Here is a 15,851-nt window from a genome sequence, read left to right as displayed (position 1 = left end):
TTTACGGAGCAAATACCTGATGGCTGCATGATCTGAAAATATAACCACCTTTGAGTCAATAATGTAAGGTCTGAATTTTTCCAATGCAAAGACAATTGCTAAAAATTCCTTTTCAGTTGTTGCATAATTTGTTTGAGCCTCATCTAGTGTTCTACTAGCATAATAAATAGCATAAGCCTTTTTGTCCTTTCTTTGACCAAGAACAGCCCCAATTGCATAGTTGCTAGCATCACACATAATTTCAAAAGGTAGGCTCCAATCAGGTGATTGCATGATTGGTGCAGTGATAAGAGCTTGCTTCAACCTACAAAAGGCATCCAAACACTCTTGGTCAAATACAAATGGTGTGTCATTACTTAACAAATTAGACAAAGGTTTGGCTATTTTAGAAAAATCCTTGATAAAGCGTCTGTAGAACCCGGCATGTCCTAGGAAACTTCGAATTCCTTTGACATTGGTAGGAGGAGCCATCTTCTGTATCACTTCAACCTTGGCTTTATCAACCTCTATTCCTCTGTTAGATACCAAATGTCCAAGCACTATCCCTTCCTGAACCATGAAATGACACTTTTCCCAGTTTAACACAAGGTCAGTATCTGCACATCGCTCCATTATGTCTTCAATGAAATCTGATAAGATTGCCATCATGCACCTTTGAAAAGTGGCTGGTGCATTACACAACCCAAATGGCATCCTCCTATAAGCAAAGGTTCCATATGGACAAGTAAAAGTGGTTTTCTCTTGATCATTTGGATGGATAGGGATTTGAAAAAAACCTGAATATCCATCTAAATAGCAAAAGTAAGAATGCCTAGCCAATCTTTCTAACATCTGATCAATGAAGGGAAGTGGAAAATGATCTTTTCTAGTGGCAACATTTAATTTTCTGTAATCTATGCACATTCGCCAACTAGTCACCGTTCTAGTGGGAATTAATTCATTATTTTCATTTTTGACCACTGTCATTCCACCCTTTTTTGGAACAACATGTACTGGGCTCACCCAAGTACTGTCTGAGATAGGGTATATGATCCCTGCATCAAGCAACTTCAAAATTTCCTTTTTAACAACTTCTTTCATATTTGGGTTCAACCTCCTTTGATGTTCAATAGATGGTTTACAATTTTCTTCCAAAATGATTCTATGCATGCAAAAGTGTGGGCTTATTCCCTTAATGTCATCTATGGTGTATCCTAAGACTTTCCTAAATTGTCTCAACACTCTTAACAACTTATCAGCCTCTAAGGTACTCAAGTTTGCATTTACAATTACTGGATAAGTGTTATTAGTGCCAAGAAATTCATACCTGAGCTGAGAAGGAAGTTGCTTAAGTTCTACCTTAGGTGCATCTTCTTCCTTGAATGATGGTTGCTTAGATTCTGCTATTTCCTTTTGTGTGAGTTGAAAAACTGGAGCAGAAATGAATGGTGGACTACCCTCTAAGTGTTGAGCATATGCAGCCACATGAGGGTTGTCATAGTCTATGCCTCCTCCATGAACCAAGCAATTTTCAAGTGGATCTTCTGGATATTTCTTTCTGAAATGTTCTTCAACCAGCTCATCAATAATATCAACTCTCAAGCAAGTATCAGCTTCTGAATGATGCTTCTTCATAGAGTTATTAATATTGAAAACCAATTGCTCTTCACCAACCCTAAGAGTCAGCTTTTCTCCCTTAACATCAATCAATGCTCCTGCTGTAGCTAGAAAGGGTCTTCCCAAGATGATTGGGATATTAGAATCTTCCTCCATGTCCAAGATTACAAAGTCAACAGGTATATAGAACTTTCCAACCTTCAGAGGCACATTCTCCAAAATCCCTTCAGGATACTTGATTGATCTGTCAGCTAACTGAAGAGAAATGTGGGTTGGCTTTAGATCTCCCATATTGAGCTTCTCATAAATTGAGAGGGGCATGAGGCTAACACTAGCCCCTAAATCACATAAGGCTTTTGTAGAACATGATTCCCAAATGTGGCATGGAATTGAAAAACTCCCTGGATCCTTGAGCTTTGGGGGGAAGTTTCCTTTGGAGGATAGCACTACATTCTTCAGTTAAGGCTACAGTCTCATGGTCTTCAAGTTTCCTCTTGTTTGAGAGAATTTCTTTCAAGAATTTGGCATAAGAGGGCATTTGTGAAAGAGCATCAACAAACGGCACATTTATGTAAAGCTTCTTCAAAACCTCTAAGAACTTCCCAAATTGCTTATCAAGCTTGGCTTTTTGAAATCTTTGTGGGAAGGGAAGCTGTGACTTGTAGGGCTCAGGAGGTATATACTTCTCTTCCTTCTCTTCAATTTTCTCTTTACATTTTTCTGCACTCTCTTGTTTTTCACTCTCATCAGTTTCTTTCTCATTTTCTGCATTCTCACTGTTTTCACTCTTCTCATCATTTATAACTTTCCCACTTCTTAAAGTAATAGCTTGACACTGCTCTCTTGGGTTTTCTGGTTGACTTGGAAGCTTTCCAAAAGACTTGGCACTTGAGGAAGATGCTTGTTGTGCAATCTGATTTTCCAAAGATTCATTATGTGTTTGCATCTGTTCTAGCCTTGCTTTTATCTCTCTCATCTCCTCATCATGCTTATTTTGGTTAGCAAGAATTTGTTGCAATAAAGCTTCAGTGGTGGAATTTTGTTCTTGCTGTTTTGGTGGAGGATTCATATTTTTCTGTTGAAAATTAGGCAATGGTTGCCTATTTTGCTGATATGGAACTCCTTGTTGCTGTTGTGGTTGAAAATTCTGATTTGGAACTTGACTTTGCTGATTTCCCCATGAAAAGTTGGGATGATTCCTCCAATTTGGATTATAAGTTTGAGAATAAGAATTCCCCATATGTTTGTTTCCATAATTACCAACATATGCTGCTTGTTCTCCATAATCTACTCCACAGCTGGTAGTTTCCTCTGCATAAGCCACTTGTTGTGAAGTTCCAGATGATGATGTTGAACTAACCAACATACTCAAGTCTTCCATCTTCTTAGCCAAAACATTAGTAAGTGCATCAAACTTTGCATTAATCATATTGAATGGATCAAGATCATACATTCCAGCAGTTTGCCTTTTTTGAGTTGGAGCTGGTCCTCTTGGACTACTCCAAAGATGAGTATTCTTTGCAATTTTCTCCAATAGCTCATAAGCTTCATCTTCATGCTTCATAATAAATTCTCCTCCTGTTTGAGCATCAATAATTCCTCTGATTGCAGGAGTGACATTTGTGTGAAAATTCTGGTTTATCATCCATTTCGGAATGGCATGATGTGGGCATAGTCTCTCTAATTCCTTCCATCTCATCCATGATTCATAAAGAGTTTCATCCTCTCTTGGTCTGAAAGCTGTCATTAGATTCCTCAATTCTTGAGTTTTTCCAGGTGGAAAATATTGTGCAAGAAATGCATCAGTGAGTTGCTCCCAATTTGTAATGGAGTTGTGAGGTAAAGAGTCAAGCCAATCCAATGCTCTATCTTTCAAAGAGAACGGGAATAGCTTCAATCTTGCTGCATCATCAGACACTCTTGGTTGTTTTTGCATATCACAAATCATAGCAAACTTCTTCAGATGTGTGTGTGGATTTTCAGAAGGATGTCCTCCAAATTGAGAATTTTGAATCATTTGAAGAATTCCAAAATCCATCTTGTAACTATTTGCATCAATTCTTGGTCTTGCTATGCTCTCTCTCAAGTCATCAAAACGTGGAAAAGCATGATCCATCATACTTCCCCTAGGCACGTTTGCATTAACAACTTCTTCCCCTTGGGCTTCATTTTCATTGTTTTGACCATTTCCAGCATTACCACCGATTCTAATTCTTTCATCAGCCATGTCTGCTTCAATTTCGGTTTCTCTCAAAGCTTCTTTTCTTTTTCTGGTTTATTTCTTGTTTGCTTTACAAAATTTCTCAATTTCAGGATTGAACAATAAGGATGTATCACTTGTGCTTCTAGCTCTTCTCATAAAAGATTAAAAGTACCTGAAAAAGAACAAACAAACACAAAATGAAAAGATAACAAAGATAAAACTATAAACAACTAAAATAATCAAGAATTCAATCTTAAACAAACAACTCCCCGGCAACGGCGCCAAAAACTTGATGTGGCCCAACCGCAAGTGCACGGGTCGTACAAGTAATATAGTAAAGATATCGTTCCCACGAGGAGTTGTGTTAATGATTGAATTTTTGATATAAAAAGTTGACTAAATTGAACTAATTTCAAAATTAAAACAATAGATTGAATGGGTATTGGAGTATGAAATCTATATGTGCAAAATGAATAATCTATCTAACAATGTATTAACTAAACTAAAATTTCATCAAATTGAAATAAGCAAGTTCAAATATGGCAATATTCAAAATGGCAAGTAATTAAATTCGATTAGAAATTAACAATGGTAAAAAAAACGATTCCGGAGTTCGGGATTTCATATCCGAGCTATTTTGGGATTTTAAATTGGTTATCCAATCTTATGAAACTAATGGGTTTTAAGGAGATTAATTCTTAAATCTTTTGAATTCCCTTTCGAGTGAGACTAAGAGCGTCTTAATCAATCTAATCCTACTTTCGTGGACTTAGAGTTAATTAAGACCCATTAAGTTCTTTAATTAATCTGTGAATCCTCTTAATCCTTAGCCTATTTCTAGGTCTAAGTTAATTAAGTCCAATTTCTTGATTATCTATCACAATGCCTTCTCCTTTCGGTGCTTCAACCATGGATTAAGAACATTACTTAATGGGATCCTACACTAAGCATGTCATTAAGCACACAAGAAATGAATAAAACTCATTAAGACCACAAAATATGGATTACCCAATCAAAATCCACAAAATATCTCAAATATTACAACCCTTACTCCAGAATCAAAAGTAAACTACTCACTATCCATAATGCTTACAAGATATTATGAGTTTATAAGGAAATAAAGCTTTAATCTAAGCTAAGAAATAAGAAATTAAACACTAGAAATGTAGAAAAATGTAAGGAAAGAAAGAAGTCTACAAATCTTGGTTGAAAATGGTGTGGAAGGTGAAAGTGACTCTTCAAATTCTGCCTCTCCTCTTCCTTTCCTTTTCTGCTCCTTCTCCCCCTTTCTAAAATGGGAAAACGAGACTATTTATAGCATTTTTCTGACATGGAGCCCTAAAATGGTGTGTTCTAGGAGGAATTATCTGAGGGAATCTTCTGCCAGCTCATTAATGAACTCTTTATGGGACTGCATAAGTGGACTGCATAACCTTATGCAGTTTTCGGCTGGTTCTGGTTCACTTATGCGAAACTGCATGACTTGGTGCATAGGTTATGCACAATTCCGTGAGAGTGCATAAGGGAGGTGTGAATGTGCATAAGCTATGCAGTCTCCTTATGCACATTTCGGTTGGTTCTGGAACAGTGATTTTTCTCCTTATGCAGATCTGCATAGCTTATGCGGCAAGTTATGCACAATTTGGTCAATGCATATTTCAGCTTGAAAACTTGTTTTTGACATCTTTGGCTGTAGAAGTCACTCCTCAATAGCAAAATTTCTCTTCAGTCCTTCAAAAACACCATTTTTCCTACAAAACAAAGTAAAAATTACAAATTAATCCAAAATCGACAATTATGAAAAACTAACTAATTAACTAATGAAATTAGCTAAAAATGACTAATAATCAAATAAAATGGTTATGAAATTAGACCTAAATGACTATGCAAAATGTATGCATCAGGGCCAAAGCCCTCACGGTTTTAAAACGCGTCATTAGGGGTTATGAACCGTCAACTTATAAACCCAGCATCTCTCCCGTGTTTTACCGATGTGGGATTTGCCTAGGGTGTTACAGGATGTTCCAACTCCTCGAAGCTTGTTTTAACCCATAAATAGATTGCTTTAGCTTGCGCACTTTGGAACCATCTTGGGATTAAAAACCCCTAGGTTGTTCCATGAAAATGTTTTCTTCAATGTATCCATCGAGAAAATCTGTTTTGACATCTATCTGCCAAATCTCATAATCATAGTATGCAGCTATTGCTAATAGAATCCTAATTGATTTAAGCATGGCAACAGGCGAGAAAGTCTCCTCATAGTCAATTCCTTGCCTTTGGTGAAACCCTTTCGCTACTAGCCTTGTTTTATAGGTCTCTACCTTTCCATCAGAACCAATTTTCTTCTTAAAAACCCATTTGTTTCCTATAGGTATAATACCTTTAGGTGGGTCAACAAGATCCCAAACTTGATTCTTATACATGGAATCAATCTCGGATTTCGTAGCATCAATCCATTTTGAAGAGTCTATATCTGATATAGCTTCTTCATAGGTAAGTGGATCATCTCCATGATCTATTTCTTCATTAGTAGACAACTCTTGTTCTTCTTCATGAAGGAAACCATATCTCATTGGTGGGTGAGATACCCTGGTTGATCTACGAGGAATAGTTGTAGATGTTTCATCAATAGGTGTAAGTTGACTAGATGGATTTATATCCATATGATCTGTTGGTTGGTCAGAATTCTCCAATTCTAACTATATTTGCCTTCCTTTGCCACTGCCTCTTTTTTGAACAAACTATTGTTTAAGAAATGTGGCATCTCTACTTACCACAACCTTTTGTGATGTAGGCAAATAAAATAATATCCAAAACTATCTTTTGGATATCCAAAAAATCGACCCTTTTCTGATCTGGTTTCCGATTTATCAGTGTTCAGCTTTTTGATATAAGCTGGACAACCCCAAATCTTAACATGCTTAAGACTTGGTTTTCTTCCATGCCATATCTCATAAGGTGTGGAAGAAACTGATTTTGATGGAATCCTATTCAGAATATGCAAAGTTGATTCTAATGCAAATCCCCAAAAGGAGATTGGCATGTCAGTATAGCTCCTCAAACTACGTACCATATCTAATAGGGTACAATTTCTCCTTTTAGATACACCATTCAGCTGTGGTATTCCTGGAGGAGTTAGCTGGGAAACAGTGCCATGCTCTTTCAAGTATTCATCAAATTCAGTACTCAAGTATTCACCTCCACGATCTGATAGAAAAGGTTTAATACTTTTTCTTGTTTGATTTTCTACTTCAGATTTAAATTCTTTGAACTTTTCAAAGGATTCATGTTTGTATTTCATCAAATACAAATACCCAAACCTTGATTTATCATCAGTAAAGGTAATAAAGTAATGAAAACCATCTCTAGCTATTTCTTTAAATGGACCACATACATCACTATATATTAGACCCAAAATATTTTCAGTTTTTAGTCTTTGTCCAATAAAAGGTGATGTAGTCATTTTGCCTTAAAGGTAAGATTCACAAGTTGAAGAAGGTCCAAAACCCAATGAGGATAAAATCCTCAAAATCCTCATTTTCCCCAGCTTTGCAATCCTATTTTCTGCAACATGACCTAAACTTAAGTGCCAAATATATTTTGAACATGAGTTGATTTTTATCATGGCATTGTATTCTTTCAGATCACTTACATTCAATTTGTGTTTGTTATTATTATCCAAATAATAAATATCATCATTCATATAACCCAAGCCAACAAATTTATTTCCAAAATAAATATTGCAAACATCATCTGTGAACTGGAATTCATAGCCATTTCTATTCAAACTAGATATCAAAATGATGTTCTTAAAAGCATCAGGTACATATAGAATATTATCCAAGCATAAAACATGTCCAGACATGTAAAAAGATTTAGATCCTATGGCTAAAGCTTCAACAGTTGAGTCATCGCCAATCCGGAGTCTAACATCTCGAGAACGCAAGCTACTACTGTTTGCTATACTCTGGGCAGTTCCTATTCCAGTGTCCATCCTGCTGGCAGTGGAAACACTTTCCTTTGCCTTCATCAGCTTTAGTCTTCTCTTTCTGTTTAGCTATTTTCTTGGAAGGATCAGGAATTTGAGGTTTCTTATTGCCTTTCTTCTTGTTGGACTTTCCAGCAGAACAAGATGCAATCAAAGCTACTTCTTTTCCTTTATTGCCTGACATATTCTTTTGGGCAATAAACAGCATGTTAAGTAAACCAACCAAGGTGTATTCCTGCTTAATCATATGGAAATTTGTCACAAAATTCCCAAATGACTCAGGAAGGGACTAAAGGATCAAATCCGTTTACAGTTGGAAATCCATGTTAAAGTCAAGATGTTCCAGCTGCTCAATAAGCCGAATCATCTTGTAGACATGATCCCCAACATTTTGTCCCTTTGACATCCTCATGCGAAATAGCTGCCTAGATATCTAATACCTGGCATTCCTGCTATGTTCACCATACAACTCTTGTAGGTGAAGGAGGATCTCACTTGTATAGTGCATGTTCTCATGTTGCTTCTGTAACTCATTACTCATAGAAGCAAGCATGTAACACTTGGCTCTCATATCATGCTCCTTCCACTTGTCCAAAGTTTCATGTTCCTCTTGAGTGGCCTCTGGAGGTAAGGGACTAGGAACATTTGAGTCTAGAACATATCCTATATGTTCATGGTTTAGGACAAGTTTCAAATTTCTTAGCCAATTAGAGAGATTAGGTCCTGTCAACCTATTGTGATCAAGTATGCTCGCAAGGATATTGGATGGTGGTGGTTGTTATGTGCTCATTATTATTAGAAAATTAACTGCAGAAAATAACCAGATTAATTAGTAAATGTATCATGCATTTAACCAAAATGATTATGGTCTTTTAATCAAATTAGTTCTCCCACTAACTTAGTGAATCTTGCACTTCCAAAGTAGAAAACGGAAATCCTAGTTGGATGGATTTCTAGTGGGTGATTGAATTCTTATAATCTTATTGATCATCCTCAGGTACATCCATTATTGGAATTACAATAAACTATAAGTGAGAAACTCCTTGCCCATCACATCTCATATGAGGTTCAATCCTTTACCTAGCCCCTAATGCTCAAAATCTCAGGTACATCTATTATTGACTTATCTTATATTAGTTAAGTTGATTCCATTGAGCCAGTAAACATGCAAATAATTTTAATGTCCTCAGATACATCCAATATTGGCCACCAAACCATTTACATATTTACAACATCTCATGCTTAATAATTATTCTTAAGAAAATCTCTTAAATTAATTACATCATATGCAAGTATTTAAAGTTTCTTAAAATAATTGTCTCAATGGAGGGCCCATGTTATAACTACTTTAATTATACCATTTCCAACTTAATCATTTGTTTGGAACATTTTTGTAGTCGTCCTAATTACTATTATGGTCTCACTTTGCACATTATTCAATTAGCATGCATATATCATATACTTGCATACATTCCCATATATGTCATGCATTCATGGATAATAATAAATATGGTATGATTATGGACTTTCTAAGGGATTTAATACTGAGCCACCAAGAATTGAATCAGGGCATTCCTAGGTGCATTTCATTTATTCATATTACAAGAGTTATTGAAGGAGTACATAATCAACACTTGATCTTGAATTCCTCTCACTGGTCCCACCAATGCTCTTGACCTCCTTGATCTTCTTGTAATCCAATTATATAGTAATCCTTGGCATACCAAGGCGAATTTACAATAACAAAATAAATGAAATTACAACAAAAAAAAATTACAACCTTTATAATACATGCCACCAAAATAAATTAATTAATTTACAACTCAAAGAAACATAAAAGAAATAAATCCAATCACATTGGTCTTTTATTGTCCATGATCATCCATTATGCATATCACTATTTAACAATTAAATAAAATATACATACTTAAATTAAATTGAATATCTCATATTCAACTTAAAAATCCAGATTTGAATATGATTCAAACAAATTAAAAAATTTAGATTTGAATCACATTCAAATAAATTTAAAATTTCATATTTGAATCACATTCAAACAAATTTAAAAATTCAGATTTTAATCACATTCAAACAAAATTAATTTTGTGATTATAATTCTAATTAAACAATTTAATTAGACATAAAATGGACCTTAGATCATACAATAATTGCACATTCAATATCCATCATACCTTGCGCACCATAGTGGTGCCAAAACCATGTGCACCATGCTGTTCATCATCATACTGCCACCTTTGCTTTGCAATCAGCAATGAATCAATCATCTCATGATCAAATCACACAATTAAATTATATATTAAACAATCTAAATGGAAAATATAGTGGCTCTGATACCAATTGAAGGAGCGGAAGCATGAAAAACATAAGTTTAGATCATTGAATTCAAAATTTTTCTTCTAGGGTCTCATGCATCATGCAAGATTCATTATTTATCTATTTGATTTCAATGTTAAACAGCATATTAAAACACTTTTAATATGTTTTTTGTCATTTAAGATTTTAGAATTAACAGATTAATTCATTAGAACCCTAGATTAAATCAAGAACAAGTGCACTAACCTTTTGATGCACTGTAGTTGTGTTTGGTACATTTGGGATGCACCTAGGACACCAGATGTTGTCCCTCTAACTTGTCCACACCAAGATCACCAATGGTAGCCCCTTGAACAGCTTTTCAAGCCTTTCCAATTAATTAGAAATTCAGGTTTTGCCTTTAGAAATGTTATAGATGCATATAGGACACTAGAAACGATTTCTAGTATTTTAATTCAAGAGAATGTTGGCAATTCTCTTTGAATTGATGAGAGATGAAAAAGAAGAGAGGAAGAACAAGGCAAGGGTGGTGATACATATGAAATAAATAGCAGTTTGTATTTTGTTTTTTCATCCTTTCCCTTATATAGCTAGATCATCACTTAAAATCCTTGCCACATGTCATCTTCTGATTGGCTCTTAGTTTAATTGACCCAATCACATTGTGCCAAGTGTTAAACCTAGATTTAATCTTGACTTTAATCATCTTACATTATTAAAAGATAAATGGCAAGCTTATGTGTAGTGCCATGTGTCACCATCTCATGGTGCCACATGTCACCCTGTGAAATGACCAAAATACCATTGTGTCTTAATTTTGAGTTCTTAATCCAAAATAATCATTTCTCTTCTTCTAATCAATTTATATTAAATATAAATTAATTAATTAATCTCTATTAATAATTAAATTCATATTTAAACACTTTAAATATAAATTTAACTTATACTATACATCCAATAACCTAAATTTGGTTTCAAGCCATGCTTGGGACTTTGCAATCTAATTGCAAATCAAACCTATTTAATTAATCAATTAAACTCTTTTAACTAATTAATTAAATCACATTTAACTTGGTAATTACTTGTGTATGTGTGTGACTTACTAGGCTCATCACTAATTGGCAATGAGATATGATATTAACTTTTAATATCACCAGAACTCTTTCTTACCATAAATGATTTCTCTAAATCATTTTAGGCAGCTCATAGACTATGGTTAATACCTAGCATAGCATGCCATAGCCACCCAATCAGTAATAAGGTTTATCTTAAATGAACCTATAATCATATATTACCATGCACTAGAATCTCTCTGTTACAAAATCTCAATTCGAGCTGGAGTCATGGTTTATGTCAAACCCCATTTGCTATGAATATTATATCCTCTTTTAATTCTAGTCCTTAATTAAAAAGATTTTCTCATCAGAAACTCTTTTCTAATTAAATCTATCTGTCTTGGCCAGGAACTTGAAACATCAAGAACAATTAAATGAACATAGGATTTTATCCCTATTTACTTAGGGTAATAGATTCCATCTTGATCAACACCTACCTCCATATATAACTAGTAGGAGCCAACACATGCCCATATACCCATACACAGTACAAGTATGAAAGCAGTATCAAACTTAAACCACCTATATACAAGATAACTATGCTATCTCAAGTCTAAAGATTATATGCACTGATATAATTTATGAAAATGCATTGACAAGAGTAAACTCCATGTGCTTATCATAAATGTCACTGGTTCGGCCTACTTATCATGCATAAATGCCTATCATATTTGTTATATGGCATGAGACTCACAATTCCATCTTATTTATATCTCATATAAATAACTTGAGAACAAACATGATTACAATCTTTTTGGATAAGTCATATCCTTATTGTGAAGTATCCTCGATTGTAAACCAATTTATGATACTTTATGCTAGAAATACTGTCACTCATATTCTTAAAAACTTAAGAATAGAATTTCTAACAAAATATCAATGAACTTTTTTTATTACACATAAATATGTTATGTAAACGAAAAAGCAAAAATACATTTTATTAATAAAACATGTACAAGATACATACAAAATGATATGCTGTAGGGCATATTACTAACAAAGAGATCTAAACAAATGTTAGCCCACTAAGCTATCCCCACTTAGTGTGAACAAATTTTAATATCATAAAATCACTGATATTTTTTTTAAAAAATTATTTTATTATATGTAAAAAAAATTTTCCATTTTTTTAAATGATTTAATTAATTTAATCATCAATTTTATTTAAATGTTATAAAAATTAAGCCTAATTATTAAAAAAATTATACTTTATTTTAATTTTAAAAAATAATTTTAATTTTTTGTTTTGCAACTACTTAGATAAATTTTTAAATTTATATCAATTATAATGTGCAACCAATTTTCCGTATTTTAATTATCAAAATTATTTCATATGGCACTGAATAATAATAATAATAATAATAATAATAATAATAATAATAATAATAATAATAATAATAATAATAATAATAATAATAATAATAATAATAATATCCTCAAATTTATTCTAAAAGGTATTCATATAAATTGTAAAATTAATTATGTGTGAAATTACCTCTATTCATGCATAGAAATTTGGACACCAAGGGTTAGAGGACCAAATTAAATTAATTAATTAATTATGGGGCAAGCAAGAGATTGGAGGGCTAACTTGAATAAACTACTAAGTTGAAGAGAAAAATTAGAAATAATAATAATAATACAAAAAAATAAATAATTAATAGAAAATAGAAAGCACAACATAGACCAATGAGTAAATGTGAAGGATCAATGGACAAAAACTAACAAAATCACTTTACTTTCCCCTCTATGTCAACCGGCCATTTATCCCATTTCTTCCTCCTTTCTTTTTCCTTTCAATAGCCAATTTTTCTCAAATTAAAAGAAAAGACACCAAGCAAAAACCCTAGAACATATCACTTCAGAGGCCTAAGCAAAGGGAATAAGAAGACTTGGGGATTCAAGCTTAAAGAAACCAAGTTTCTTGAAGGGTTTAGTGGAGATTTGAAGAAAGAGGGGCAATAGTTGGTACTCAAATAATGTTAGTGCTATAACCTATATTTTTTGTCATGTTTGAATTTGGACTCCACTAGGGATAAGGAAGAAATACAAAGTAATGAAAATGATAGCTTGTGCATGTGTTAGAAGTTTGGAACTGTCAGTAGACTGCAAGATTAGTCACCTTTAAAAATTCATAACTTGAACTAGGAATATTGGATTGTTGTGATCTTTATGTCTATGGAAACTTATGCCTTAAGCTTTGTAGTTTCATGCCAGACCTAATTCCCTTGTTAAGGTGATGTTTGAAGGCAAAACTTTTTACTGCTTAAATCTGGAAACTGACCTGATGATTTTCAAAAGTAGGGCAATTAATTTTAAAAATTCATATCTTGTGCTACGAAACTTGAAATAGGATGATTCTTGAACCATTAGAAAGCTTACTGAATACCCTAAAACTTTGTAGTTATGGCCAATAATTGATTTTGCTGGCTATAAAGTGATATTTTTATATTTTCTATTACTGCTCTGAATGTGATTAATGTCTAGAACAGGTTGCACATTTTTATTCTTAACTTGAAATGTAGACCTAATTTGATATGATTCAAATTGGAGATTTAAATAGACATATGAAAGTTGAACTCTGGAAAATATGGCAATAAAACTCTGTTTTTATAATTTTTGGTGGAATTTTAAATTTGTTGTACCTGTTTACCCGAATTGACTAGAAAATGCAATTGTGTGATATTAATAATATTGATTATGAATGAGTTATGAAAAAAAGGGGAAATTGGTAAGCATGTCTTAATTGAATAAATTATATTTAATATTGATAGTGTGTATGCTCATTACAAGTTTAGAAATAGATGGCATGAGAAAATTGACCAGTCAATAATTGAAATTGTGCACGGTAACTTGGCTTATGCCATGATGAGGATACTTGGCTTAGGTCATTATAAGGATACTTAGTTTTATGCCATAAGGAGGATGCTTGGCTCCATGCCATGAGGATTATGCTTGGTTTATTGCCATAAGTACTATACTTGGCTTCAAAAGCCATGAGGATGATACTTGACTGCATAAACCATGAGGATACTTGTCACTTGAGTTGTCTAGACATTGTACTTAGGCTAAAAAAAATAAATTAAAAGGGGTATGTGAAAAGGGTTATTCATAAAATGCTATGCACCTTGATTGTAAATGTATTTAACCTGAACATGCAAAAATTTGTATAATTAAAAGTTATGTCATTTCATATTAAATTGTGTAGGATTGCACGTCGTACTATTGAAATAAAATTGTTTGAAACATGTCCCATGAGATTATGCATGATTAGCTCGCATGCATGTTGCATGACATAACACCATTAAGTTATAGCACCACTAAGCTAATTTTCTTAGCGGATAGTTGTTTGAACTTTCTATAGGTAATAAAAGTATGGATAAAGAGTCGGCACGGGAGTAAAGGCGAATGAGTGATGTTTTGCTCAAGACTTGAAAAGACACCATATTATTTTATACACATTAGGAGATTACATTGTATTAGGCAATTATATTATGAAATGTAATCCTTTAATATGTAACTATTTAAATTCTACAAAATTACATGAATATTGAAATAAGTCTTGTATTTTGTAAACGCTTTCATATGTATATATTTTAAATTTTCAAGTATGTAAATTTATCTTAATTGATAAGATGGTTGTATAAATTATGGTTGTTATGAGATGGGTTGGGAATGAAACCGCATAGGTTTCATATGTTTCTTGGAGTAATATGATAAATGTTGATAAGTATTTTAACAAGTTACTCAAAATTTTAAAGAAAACTCCATCGAATTTCTGCTTTGAATTTCAAACCAAATTTCTTTATTTGAGGAATTTCAAATAGATGGGAAACTTATAAATTTGGTTTTCTTATGACTTAAATAAATTTGAAAATTTTAAATCTGTCGTTGTTTTTCCCTAAAATGAAGCATAATTAGAAATAAGAAAATCAAGATTTGTTAGAGGGATTATTAACCCTTGAGATATATACTCTTGGGTGTGTCTTAGTGGCATGTATGTAGACACCATATTTTGGCCGACCTTTGAAGGTCTTTTAAAATCAAAACTTTATTATCCATTCTCGATCGATGTCCCAATCACAGGTAGCTTTTCCGAACTTACCGATCGCTCGTCCCTGGAACAAATTGATCTCACACTCAAGTTAGATTGCTTTCCGATCTTTTGATCTTTATCAGATGAGTTCGAGTCAATATTAGGTCTCTGGACCATCCAATCTTGCCTACTGATGTCCTCCGATCTCTCTATATAAAAATATCACAGAACTTTATTTGACTAATGTTGTGATCGAGCTTCTCGCTTGAATGCCCCATACATTCCTCAAAATGAAGTTAAGGTTTTTATCCGGTCTAATAATGGTTCTAAAAGTTCAAGCCAGTGTCAAATCTTTGCAATTCTAATATTCTAGTTCCGTTCAATATTTGGTCATGGCTCCGTCTGATCTCATGTTCGCGTGTAATATTTTTTCGATCTCTTATCTTTTGATTAATAGTCGCTCTCAGGTTTAATGTTCAACTACATTCAATCAATTAAGTACTAAGACAATTTGGCTTGCATGCTTTCTGATCCCATCAAGAAATTGAACATAAAAGACTTCAATTCATTTCAAAAAAA

The 15,851-nt window shown here is 33.3% G+C and overlaps 1 non-coding gene across 1 annotated transcript; it reads left to right on the top strand.

Moving 5' to 3' along the window:
- Positions 1-3,251: 3,251 nt before the first annotated feature.
- LOC131178138 (small nucleolar RNA R71) lies at positions 3,252-3,358 on the top strand. Its single transcript, XR_009147269.1, has one exon. It is a non-coding gene; the product is annotated as a small nucleolar RNA R71 (small nucleolar RNA).
- Positions 3,359-15,851: the final 12,493 nt, after the last annotated feature.

The sequence above is a fragment of the Hevea brasiliensis genome, chromosome 2 (genome assembly GCF_030052815.1).
Source record: "Hevea brasiliensis isolate MT/VB/25A 57/8 chromosome 2, ASM3005281v1, whole genome shotgun sequence".
Lineage (NCBI taxonomy): Eukaryota > Viridiplantae > Streptophyta > Magnoliopsida > Malpighiales > Euphorbiaceae > Hevea > Hevea brasiliensis.
This window is presented reverse-complemented; position numbering and strand designations above follow the sequence as displayed.